The sequence below is a fragment of the Maylandia zebra genome, linkage group LG5 (assembly GCF_041146795.1).
Source record: "Maylandia zebra isolate NMK-2024a linkage group LG5, Mzebra_GT3a, whole genome shotgun sequence".
In the NCBI taxonomy this organism is placed as follows: domain Eukaryota; kingdom Metazoa; phylum Chordata; class Actinopteri; order Cichliformes; family Cichlidae; genus Maylandia; species Maylandia zebra.
In genome coordinates, this window is record NC_135171.1 from 9,793,350 (window position 1) to 9,806,286 (window position 12,937).

Below are 12,937 nucleotides of genomic sequence, written 5' to 3' on the forward strand. Positions count from 1 at the left end.
GATGTGTTTGATATTGTGTTTGCCTTCCGTGGTAAACTCACAGATAAGGTGAGGTGTTCTCGTGTTACTATTTCCGACCTGCGCCGGCCATCGTCGACCTACCTGCAGGAAGCGTTTCTAATCATAATTATATCAAAGCGTCAGCATCACTAACAGCGCTGGAGGCCAGAAGCTGTAATGTGGTGAGGGTGCCAAGAAGGAGGCGAGGTCACCGTATCCTCTGAGCTGGGATAAGGGGGTGGGACCTAACTTCAGGTGTTGATCTATGCTCTCTACTGCTTTAAAAACCCTGAAGTGCGGGCCGGGGGAGGGGCCGTCTGAGATAAATTGAAAGGCTGTCTCTCTTGAGCTTCCCCACAGTGTGCTGTGCTGGAGAGAAACGGCCTTGTCAGTGGCATAAATCAAGCCCAGCTGTGGAGCGCAGACCCTGGATGCTAAAACTCACCGAATGCGGTGCGACTGCAGAAAAAAACCCTTCTCAGATGCTTCATGCAGCATCGTGACTAAACAAACTTGCCTTCTATTTTCTCGTGACGCTGCATGCATCAAGGTTAACGGTCAATTAGAGATAAAGCAGGTATGCGCTTTAAAAAAAAAAAAAAATTTCCAGTCAAAGCTATTGGCAGACACTGGTGAGACAGGGACACCTGGGCATTTAGTTTTGACAATTCTCCGATATAGGTGTAATTGATATTGATTTTTTCCCCTAGTCAGACCTGTACCACTGACTCTCACCTTGTCGCATGGATCATTAGCTGCAGCAAATGATCAAAGCATTAGCAGATGGACAGAAGATGATTAACTTTGTGGTGGGCACAGCTTTAAAATGTGAAGCTGTGCCCACATAAATAGCATCAACAAAAGTGCCAAACACGGTGTCAGACAAACTTTGATGAAATAGCAGCAGTTTGTCTATGACTACTCAACCTCGACATTTGTTTTTCTATCTTTTCTTTAGCTACATAAGCCATAGGCCCGTGGCAACTGACTGAGTAAGAGCCCATTAGAAGCTGTTGGATGAATATCAGTGAAATAGTGATATCCAGTAAATACACCACACCAGTACCAGTTGATGTTTAGGTTAAAAAAGTCTATATCCAAAACAGGCTGGTGTAGAAGAACCAAAAAGAAATCACTGCTTTAGTTTCAATGCAGCGACAACTGTCGATCAATCAAGATGATTGCTCAGGTCACCTGGTGGGATGCAACTTGTCTCCAAGCAGTTTCTGTGTGACTCAGACCGACTACAACCACTTACAGACAGATTGGTGAAGGTCTGAAAATAACTGCAGTCAAATTTCTAAATGCAGAAAAATTACCAACATGTTCGAATCAGTGTGAGTGAAGTCTGCACTGATGAGTGAAGCTCATTTGCAATGCATGCCTTTGCAGTAGGGGGCCAGACGTAACTGTCTGTCAGCTGGTTGTATTCCAGTTACATTGGCATATAAAAGCAGGTTGCTGAGAACCCATTTCACTCTGCTGTTAAACTGCCTCATTGTTCCTGGAGGAATTATTTAAATTCTGTTCCCGATCTGTGTGGTTCTAGACATCTCTCTGAACTTGAAAGGAAGTTGTTAATATGAATATCTGTGTATGTACATGCAATTTCTGCAGACTTACCACAATTAACTGCTATATTATCACAAACAGACTCCATGTAATTTCCAGCTTGATCCTATTCGTTTGCAAAATGGAAACAGACTGATAGCAGTCCAAGCTGCCTTATTAACGTTTTAATGGTGTTTTATCATTGAAGCAATCCCTTTAAAGGTAACAACAAAATAATGGCTGTGCTATAATTTCCAACCACAGGACTTCAAACACAATTTTGGGGACTGGTGATGGGTGAATACATTTTGGTGCAATATATTTGATGAGACAGTCTCGAAAGCGTCCCCCAGACCGACGGTGCCATCACCATTGATGGCGAGCCACTGATCAAAGTCACCCAATTCAAATATCTCGGGTCCCTTGTCACCTCAGACTGCAAAACCCTACCAGACGCCAGAGCCTGTGTGAACGCAGCGTGGATGAAGTGGCGTCAGGTCACTGGAGTCCTGTGCGACAAGAGGATGCCAATCTACCTCAAGGCGAAAGTCTACAAGTCGATTGTGCTCCCAGTGGCATTCTACAGGTCAGCGTCCTAGCTAGCGACCACCAAGCATAAGCAAGTTCTTCACACAATGGAGATGAAGATGCTAAGGTGGCCGCTGGGTCTCACACGACACGACCTGGGTGGCAACAGGACACGGCGAAGACCAAAACAGCACTGGATGAATCAAAAATGACATGAAGGCTGCAAACGTCACACTGGAAGATGCTCTGGAAGATGAAGTGGAGGAAGGACTGCAAAACAGCGGACCGTGCATCGAGCGGGACATGAACCACTAGGAAGGAGACATTTGATGAGACCGTTTAAGCAAAATATTTTTGTAGTTGCACTTCCTGTACACTCGTCTCACGGCTGACTTCTCAGAGTTTCCGTGACGACCTGGCTCCAGGTCGTCACGTATGACACCTTCACTGTTGAGGTTTTTGTTCAGTATCCAGAAAGATGAATTTTAACACATCATAAAGTTGTAAAATTGGGAAATTGAGGCTGTAAACATGCTTTTCAATGCATATAAAGTTAAGCATTTTGACATGGGAGGCAATCAAGACTGACTCATGTTTGAAACCAGAGGTCATTAGAAGAAGGGTACTTTTTGGCAATTACATGTGGCTTCATTTTTCAGTCCCAGAGGTTGTGCTTTGAATGTAACATGTGACTGTTGTCAGAAGGTGGAAGCAATGGGCCTGTCAGCTACAATAAAACACAAAAGTTATTGGAGCAGTGAAAAAGAAAAATATCCAAAACCTAAGACAGCTGCCAAATATATATGCATGCAACATCTTCCAGAAATGAATGAAAAATGAACACATTTGTGCACAGTTAGAGAGAAAGGTCCAATTCCTCTAAAAAAGCAGGAAAAATGAATGTATCGTGATTATTTAAGTTTAGATTCAGCTCAATAATCCAGTGACCAAAGGCCTAACATAGAGTACTAAACGATTAACTGCCGTACCACAAACATGACTTCTTACTACAGTGCTGCATAATGAGGAACCAATGTGTTAAATGTAACATGCTTTTCATGCTGTTCACCATTAAAGATGACACACACAAAACTAGAGTGAAAGCAGAGAAATATACCTGTTAGCTGTGCCTTACATGTGCTGCTGAGTCAGTGCTGAGCCTCATCGTAATAAAACGCTAGGTTGCCAAAAAGCACAAATCACTCTCTGTGTGTGTTAGACGTTATTAAGCAGCTCAATTACCCAACCAGTTTACCCTACAAGTCTTTAAACTATATAAACAAACAAAAAAACCACCAAAAACGGTACCTTCCACAAAATTACCATCAATCGTGTAGAAAACACCCGCCTGACAGGAGATCTTTTGAAGGTGTCACTCAAAGCTCAGCAACAATATAACAAGCGCCTTTGTGACCGCTCTTTGCAGGGAGCTCTTGCTTTAAGACAGAGCAAATGATTAAGAATGATGGACACAAAATAAGCACTCGCTCTCCAAGTCTCAACAAAGACACTCTACGCAACCCGAGGCAGAGTTATGTGCTGATCGTATATATTTTTTTCCTATTTAGCTCCATTACCAGTGGAGTAAGTTGCAGACAGTACTTGAAAGACTTTCCTTTTGGTTCACTGTGTATTGACACTTGTCTCCAGGGCACCGGTTAGAATTAAAGCTTCTTTGGCAATATTGTAGCTTTATAAAAACGTGGCCAGGGGACAAAGGGGTGCTGAGCTGCAGTGCAAGTATTAATCTCTTACTCTATGAAATGCACACTACTGCTACAGCTCCAATGTGAATTACCATAATGTAAGCAGGGAAATGCCAAGTTTTTTTCCACATAGCTTCAACAGCAAGGATGGATCCTTCTTTTATTTCCTTTTTATTTCTGTGTGTGTGGCTTTTTTTTTGACAGGCACAGGAATTATACTTCTGTTTTCAACATTATAAAGTAGTTCTAGCTAAGGTTTGTTGAGCCATTTGAATACTGGATGTTTTGTCCCTGGGAAGTGCTTGTTGGGTCTATTTCCCAAGTAACGAGTAAAAATCAAATATGGATGCAGTTCAGCAGTAAAGAGAAAAGGTACGTATAATCCCAAGCATCCCCAGCCACGAAAATGCTGTTAAACTATCAGTGCTAAAAAAAACCTTAAAAACTAACTAAAACCTCCTAGCTTAAACATACTTTATGCGCGCACACACACACACACACACACACACACACACACACACACACACACACACACACACACACACACACACACACACACACACACACACACACACACCACTGTAGTGTCTGAGGACATTGGTGCAAATGAATCCTCTCAGAATAAATGTTGTGTATAAGTGTGCATTTTTTATAGGAAGGTGTCTTAATGAAGCAACCTGATTGAGAACATCTTAATTCCCGCCAGTGGAACATGATGTGATTGTGCTGGTAATTGCACTGCAAGGCGAGGGAGTTTATCTGCATGGGCCGCACGGTGGGCGTTGTGTACGCGCTTCCAGAGGATTCCTTTAATCGCAAAGTGCTCCGATGGTTTATTCCCCTTCCAGAGATATTCATCTCCACTCGTGTGCTGAGGGATCTTTTCAGGAATAAAGAGCACACACATGTTCCACAGGAAATTGTCAGAGGAACCAAGATGGATTACTCATGCTGCGCTGGCGGATTCTCACTTTGAAAAATGATATCAGCCACTGTCTTCCAGATAAAAATAATCCCGGCGAGCAGTACATGGGATGCAGACGGGTAAAAAGGGCTCTGACCTAATCTCGGCAAACATCTCGGAACTCACTTTATCGCACTTCAGAGTGTTATTTGAGTTTAGTGAAAAGCGGGATTCTTGTCAGGCACGGCTTTTATAACCCTCCCCCTCCTGCTCTGAAGAGCAAAAAGTGCTAATTAAGCAAATGTTGAGTCAGACTGATAGATGACTGACAATGTATGGCACTGCGTGATGGGAAATAGTGACAGCTTAAAGGATATATTCTGCCTGTGAGTGATGCTGTGGGCCGCGAGAGGTAGCGGCACAATAGCGGCAAGGCAAATTGATCTACAAATCATTTTGATGGTCTCCAAATACAACAGCAAAATCAATTAATGCCTGTGATCATGACTGACAAGCGAGGGCCGAAGAACATTAAGTCAGCGCCCTTCAACACCGATCACCTTTACAGGGAGTCAAAGAGGCATCAGAGGCATGTTAAATTCCTCTCCTCTGGCTTTTTATCGCTCTTCTTCCTCCCAAACTCCGTTCTTGTTCTCTGCACACAATGACGGACATATGGTAATGCAGTCGTACATTATATCGTAATGCTCAGTAGTTCAGTAAAAGTTAAGTTGGCAAAATCCTTCCGAAGCATCATTCCTGGAAATTTAGACACACCAGCAAGCGTAATGACTTGCCGCTACACTTAGCAACTCTTAAGATTGCTATTGATGCTAAAAAAAAAGAAAAGATGAAGACATATCATTTTAAAGAAATGTGTCAGTGAATTATTTTAGGACACGAAGCACAGACTGCTTTTTGTGCATCTTTGATACAAGAATAACAAAAATATATACAGATACCACACACTCACCCCTGTCCCCTGCCATTGTGCAGTTAACAATGACAGTGGCATAGACATGGTTTTCACATCCTCCGTTTGTTGATGTTGATGTTTGATGGTTGCATACAAAAGATTGTGCGACTAAAGCCAACATGTCCCCAGGGAGAAAGAAGCGTTATCACAAATCCATGATCCATGAAATGCAGAGACTTGTTCTTATATTTGAGCGTAGGCCGACGGTGCCAGTGTTATATAAAATATAGGGAACGTACAAGAAAACTGACTGGTTTTATTTGATTATAAAACAACTTTACTTTGATAAAAGAAAGGCAGAGGATCCCTTTGTGCTTTTTTGCTGTTAAAGATAAAAAAAGGTCTTTTAGAATTAGAGTTAGGGTTAATACTGTTTGAAGTGTTTGGCAAACAACAGTGGAGAACGCGCATGGTTACCGGAAAATCTTTATTGTACTACAGGCATTTGGTGTATGTGCCTGGCTGAGGAGCCAGTGATGCAAAGCTGTGACCGAACGCCTTCAAGTCAGAATCCAGACGCAGTGATACTGTAGCGCTGTGGATATTTGGTCGGTCTGGTGTGACTGGTGAAAGAGTACAGTTTGTGACTGTACTGGGGGACAGATGAAAAACTGTCGGCCTTTGTCAGTCTCACACGTATGTTCGTGGAGAACCTGTAAATGACCTGATTCTCGGTCGAGTTCTTATGCGTAGTAGAGCAGCTAATGCTGTAATCTTAGGCAGCATGGTGGTAGAGTGGTTAGTACGCGACCATCAGACATCATTAACAAGATTTCTGGTTCTCTGGTTACCTGAGGTCTTTTTATGCAGAGTACATGTTCTCCTTGAATCTGCGCAGGTTTCGTTTTTAGTGCTTCAGCTTCCTCCACCAGTCCAAAGACATGCATGTTAGGTTAACAATTTTAAATTGGCTGTAGATATAAAGTAAATAAAGTGTTTATATAAACAGAATAAAGCACTGTATGAATGTATGGTTAAAATGCGACTTGTTGTCTAAAGCAAATATTTAATGAGACTAGAAAAAATCTATATAAAAGCGGGTACATTATTATTATTATTGTTACATAATTGCCACAATTTGAGGCTCATATAATATGCAAAAAGTGACACGCTGCACGGTTAAATTCTTCTTTTATTATTTAAAACAAATGTTTATTTGTAGAGTCACTGTGTTTGGGCTGCTGATGCAACCCAGTATCATAGAAAACGTACACTCAACAAAAATATAAACGCAACACCTTTGTTACTGCTCCCATTCCCCATGGGATGGACGTAGAGACCTAAAATTCATTCCAGATACACAATATAACCATCCCTCCCAAACAGTGGTCACAAATCAGTCCAAATGTGTGGTAGTGGGCACATCTGCTTTATTGAGATAATCCATCCCACCTCACAGGTGTGCCACATCAGGATGCTGATCTGACATCATGAGTAGTGCACAGGTGTACCTCAGACTGCCCACAACAAAAGGCCACCCTGGAATGTGCAGTTTTTTGTGCTATTGGGGGTCTGGGGACCCAGAACCGGTCAGTATCTGGTGTGACCACCATTTGCCTCATACAGTGCAACACATCGTCGCATGGAGTCTATCAGATTGTCAATTGTGGCCTGTGGAATGTTGGTCCACTCCACTTCAATGGCTGTGCGAGGTTGTTGGATATTCGTGGGAACTGGTACACGCTGTCGTATACGCCGGTCAAGCACATCCCGAACATGCTCAATGGGTGACATGTCAATGGGTGAGTATGCTGGCCATGCAAGAACTGGGACATTCTCAGCTGCCATCTGCCCTGAACAATGTGAACCATGATTCATCCGTGAAGCGCACACCTCTCCAATGTGCCAGACGCCATCGAATGTGAGCATTTGCCCACACAAGTCTGTTACGGCGACGAGCTGGAGTCAGGTCAAGACCCCGATGAGGACGACGGGCATGCAGTTGAGCGTCCCTGAGACGGTTTCTGACAGTTTGTGCAGAAATTGTTTGGTTGTGCAAACCAATTGTTCCAGCAGCTGTCTGGGTGGCTGGTCTCAGATGATCTTGGAGGTGAACCTGCTGGATGTGGAGGTCCTGGGCTGGTGTGGTTACACGAGGTCTGCGGTTGTGAGGCCGGTTGGATGTGCTGCCATATTCTCTGAAACGCCTTGTCCAAGATGGCGCCGCGTATGGATGCCCTGGTGCTTCAGTGCTTCAGTGCGCTACTTCTGATTCTGATTCTGAGACGGCTTATGGTTGAGAAATGAACATTCAATGCACGGGCGACAGATCTGGTTGACATTCCTGCTGTCAGCATGCCAATTGCACGCTCCCTCATTGCTTGTGGCATCTGTGGCATTTTGCTGTGAGACAAAACTGCACATTCCAGGGTGGCCTTTTGTTGTGGGCAGTCTGAGGTACACCTGTGCACTACTCATGATGTCAGATCAGCATCCTGATGTGGCACACCTGTGAGGTGGGATGGATTATCTCAATATAGCAGATGTGCCCACTACCACACATTTGGACTGATTTGTGACCACTGTTTGGGAGGGATGGTTATATTGTGTATCTGGAATGAATTTTAGGTCTCTACGTCCATCCCATGGGGAATGGGAGCAGTAACAAAGGTGTTGCGTTTATATTTTTGTTGAGTGTATAATAGACACACTTGTCCACCGTGTCCATTTTACTCTTTGTCTTTCTAAAGCGTGAAACGTACACACATGCTGAAGTTGCAGTAAATTGCAGTAACGGCAGAGTGGGATATTTTATTTCAGTGTTTAAAGAGACACAGTGACTCTAAAAATGAACAATTTTTTAAATAGTAAAAAGAAGAATTTAACCATGCAGTGTGCAGTGTGTCACTATGCTTATATTCTTTGCTGTGTATTCAGGTTGACTCATATATTACTTCCTTGAATCATAAATGACTTTTTTGGAAGATAGTCTTGGGCACATGTTAGCTAACACTAGTGCTAACTAGCTAACTTGGTTAGCGCAATGGGTTTTGGCTAATTTTGGCTAGTGAGCAAATTTTTTATAAGAAAAACATCCTTCCTTCTTCCTTGGAGTTTAGTTAAATGCTGAACATGTAAATGACAACCATCTGCATAACTTATGCTAAACTCGGCTGACTTTAGGCCGCACACAAGCTATACACTAGTCACAAAGGCTAAAAGCAACCACATAGAGATGGTTGAGAGTATCGATTCAGGGACGAGCAAACTGCTGGTTTTAAACACCCTGTAAACTTGTTGATTTCTTCTCATTTTAACACAAGACTCTATAGTAGTTTTTTGAGCTAGGTTCAAGTGGGAAGTCTTATTTATTTATTTATTTATTCATTTATTTATGGCACTTTTGTGTTGGCTTCATTTCTCGTCATACAGTTTGTCACAACAAGAAATGTTTTTTGTGAGTTGTTGCATAATGAATATATTACACTTGGCCACACAGCCAAGCGCTGCTCCTGGGGGTGTGATACTATCACTAAAGTCCCATACACAACATAGCTCAACAAGCCCCCTGCCCCTACTTACACTCGCTGCACTATGGTTTTATTGGATAATTGTTTTAGATTTTTTGACCTAAAGACCATTACACTTTCAATCAAATTAATGTAAAGTGTCTAAACAATTACATTATATTATAAAAATGCAACCTCATAGTGCACAACATATAGGAACATTTGCTTCTAACATAGCAACATGCCTATAATCCACACCTGCTAAGAGCACAATGACCAATGCGCCAATCATGCTCATCTAGTTCAAATTCAGCATGTGATCACAGCATGTCCATGGCATATGTGTGGGCTTGATATTATAGTAGCCTCTTTATGTATTTTTTCATAATAAGAAAAAGATGATATTCACCATTAAAACAGTTGAGTTAGTAAATGTCTCTAACTACTGATTCAACATTTACCTGACACTGCCTCTAAAGGAAATGTAGGATTCTGCCCACTGAGGTTTAAAGCAACCAATGAGATTATTTCCACCTCCTGAGCAGCTCCAACTCTGAGACATGTTTGGATAAATAAAACATTTAATCTGCTATGCGGATGTGTGTGTGTGTGTCACACGGCACACACACACACACCTCTGAACAGTGTTGGGTGTTGTCTGCAGCTGCCAGGATCAGCACAGCACTAATCCTTGGATTGCTCCCATTCTCATGTGAGTGGGACCACACTCTTTTGCGTGACTTTTATAAGCTGCAGACAAGGTGGAGAGGTGTAGGCAAAGGCAAAATGAAAAGCACCAGTCAGCTGTCCGCTGCAGGTGTGTCAGGTAGTAAACCTTTCCTGAAGCCAGAGTAATGAAACGAGTCCTTCTGGGTGCATAAACTCTCAGCATTCAGGTCTCGCTCACGCCGCTAACCACCACGGAGAGTCAGAACTCCACTTTACAAGCAGATGTTCCATTAGAGCCAAATGAGGAAATTACAGATCTAATGAGTAAAAATGTGAAGTGACATTTAAACATGATAAACAATGTTTTTAATAAGTATAACAGCATACAGCGTGAGAAAGAGGAGACGGAAATAGAAGTAGAGGGCTGTCCGTTCACACAGATCATTTAATCAGCACTTTTATTAATACACCTGTTTTCCACGCGGCGCTTATTAATTCCAAGTCTTCATAAACGTAAGCCCTGAGACATTTGATGAGTGTCTTATTAAAACATCCTTGAAAAGATGGGGTGGAAAAAACGCATTATGGAAAGATGTGTGATAAGCAAATTAATGCAAAGTTCACTTCTATGCCTCTTCCGCAGTTTTGGTGTTCTCCTGACACTGATCCTTTCTGGAGTGCGTCTGGCTGAACAGATGGGTCTATAAATGGAGATCACTCTGCGAGACATCTCTTCATTTACGTGACAGCCATGCTTATTTGCTGTGCCAGCGTAGGAGGGATATATATAATATGCAGGACGGACAGAGTGGCAGCGGGTCATGACTACAGATAAAATCTGGCCAATCAAGCTAAAGCAAGTGATTCTCTTCCTGCAGACTAATGGACCAATCAACATCCAGGCCATATGGAAAGTCTTCGACGTCGTCTCACTTTTAACTCTCCAACGTGTCGCGCTAGGCCCCTCACCTACAAGCTCAGACACTCACAGATGCCACTTAAAGCTCTCTAAACATACCTAGCAGATGATTTCAATTCTGCTCCAGGCATGAAATGAATCACAGAACATCCTGCAATAGTAATTTCTCACTCTCACTGATTCATGTTTCACGCTTGCTCTTCGATGCGTGTGTCAATACTTTGGCAAAAGTAGAAAGCGGAATTAAAGAGCGTCTGAAGTGTACATCTGAGCTCGGTTTGCAACCTGTTATAAAAAAAGAAATGTGAGAGGAAGCAGCAGCTGACATTTGAGCCAATTTCCCAACAGCATTTGATTTCTCAAAGTAAATTGGCCTGACTTTGAAACCGCTGGTGCATTAGTGTGTCAAGCTGCTCGGATGTGGCCACTTTGAGATTTGATAAGTATTTCCTTTATGACAAGGGTGAGTGTAATTTGGACATGTTAAACACAAATTACTGCGCCATGAGACACACAACTCAAAGAATAATGGCTGTTTTTATTCGGACTCTTCACCGAACGTGGACAGAAGAGGTGTCTTTCAAGCCCGGTGATGCCCATGTCTCCCACATTTGGTTCTCATACAGTACGCATTTAAAAACAAGTAAACATTCTGTTTTGACAGCTTTCATCGTATTATTTGTCCCCAAATGTGTCGCGGATAAATACAACAAAATAAAACCAGTACTGGTACAAAAAAAAAAAAGAAGATTTATTCATAACACATGGGAAAAGACCCAGGGAAACCGAGTTAACGATAAAAATAATTTAAAAAATATAATAAAAACCAGTAAAAACCCTGAAAACCATAAATTTCACACCCGAGCCTCAACTCTCAATCAAACCACTTACGGACCGGCCCGGGGGTTGGGGACTGCTGTTCTAAATGAAGAATATATGTATATAGTCTATATAATTTTAATGCAAATTTCTGGTGTGATTTTGAATCCCACCCTCAAAACATTGATTTTTTCACTGACTGTTGTTGTTACGTCATTTTGTTTTGGACAAATTACACATTTATACAATGTAAAGACACATTTCTGACTTTTTCCCCACAATTGTGACGCTTAAATGTTTCAGATCAAACTAATTTTACTATTAGACAAAATTAAATACAATAAAATGAATGTGGTTAGGTTAACTGGTGATTCTAAATTGACTGTAGGTGTGCAGACTGATGGCCTGCTCCCCCACAACTCTGATTTCTGTTGAACTGGATATGCTGGAGAAAATCGATGGAGGCTTATGTCACATTTGGACAAAAACCTCTTGATAATTCCCAAAACTTTTAGGAAAAGGTGGAAGGTTTTTGGAAGGTTTCAGTTCTGTAAAACTACTTAACAGTAACAGTCAAACATGGTGGTAGCGTGGGAGTCTGGGATTGCTCAGGTGCTTCAGGTGTAATTTATAGAACCACGATCTCTACCCGAAAGCCTGAAGGAGAATGTCTGGAAATCAGTTTGTGTCCTGACGTTTAAAGGATTTTGCAGTGGCCTAGTCAAAGTCCAGATTTAAATCTGTTTGCAATGTTCATTGATGATGCTTGAAAAAAAAAATAGAAAGAAAGAAAGGCCACCAGAGTGATGTGAAACACTTCCTAGTTATTGCACTAGGGCTGGGCGATATGACCCAAAATTTATATCTCGATATTTTTTAGCTGGATGGCGATATAAGATATATATCTCGATTTTTTTTTTAAAGCCATAAAGTAAGAACAAAAAGAGAGTTCTTAGTCAAAGCTGTGTCCCAGATGTCACACAGGCACTTTTATTAATATACAGCAGAGATGTACATGAAAAAAACTACTCAAAAGTAAATTATGAGCATTTATTAAATAGTAATGCTCCATAAATAAAAGAAAACTATGTTGTTTTTGTGCAAAACAAAAAGGTCACAATTGCGCAGTCAAAATGTAAACTAAAAGACGCTGAGCACAATAACAAAGACAGATTTCACAGCTGCTCTCTTTCCAAGTTCGTGACTGACAGCCTGGAGTTTGAAATCCGCTTCATAACCGTGTCTCTTAACAGGTGCCATTTATGGTCCTTATACACACACAATACGGTAATATTACGTTGAAGCACAGTACGTATCACTCCGCAAGGCTCCTCGGTAGCTGTAATGCTCCGACAATCCATCAAGCTGGTGCAGCTCCGTAGCTTACCAAAGTCGAACTAAAACATTTTGACAGAT

General features: G+C 41.9%; 1 protein-coding gene across 2 annotated transcripts in view; it reads right to left on the bottom strand.

Moving 5' to 3' along the window:
* Positions 1 to 12,937, bottom strand: part of cntn4 (contactin 4) — a 200,054-nt gene that overhangs the window by 36,803 nt on the left and 150,314 nt on the right. The window lies entirely within an intron of this gene.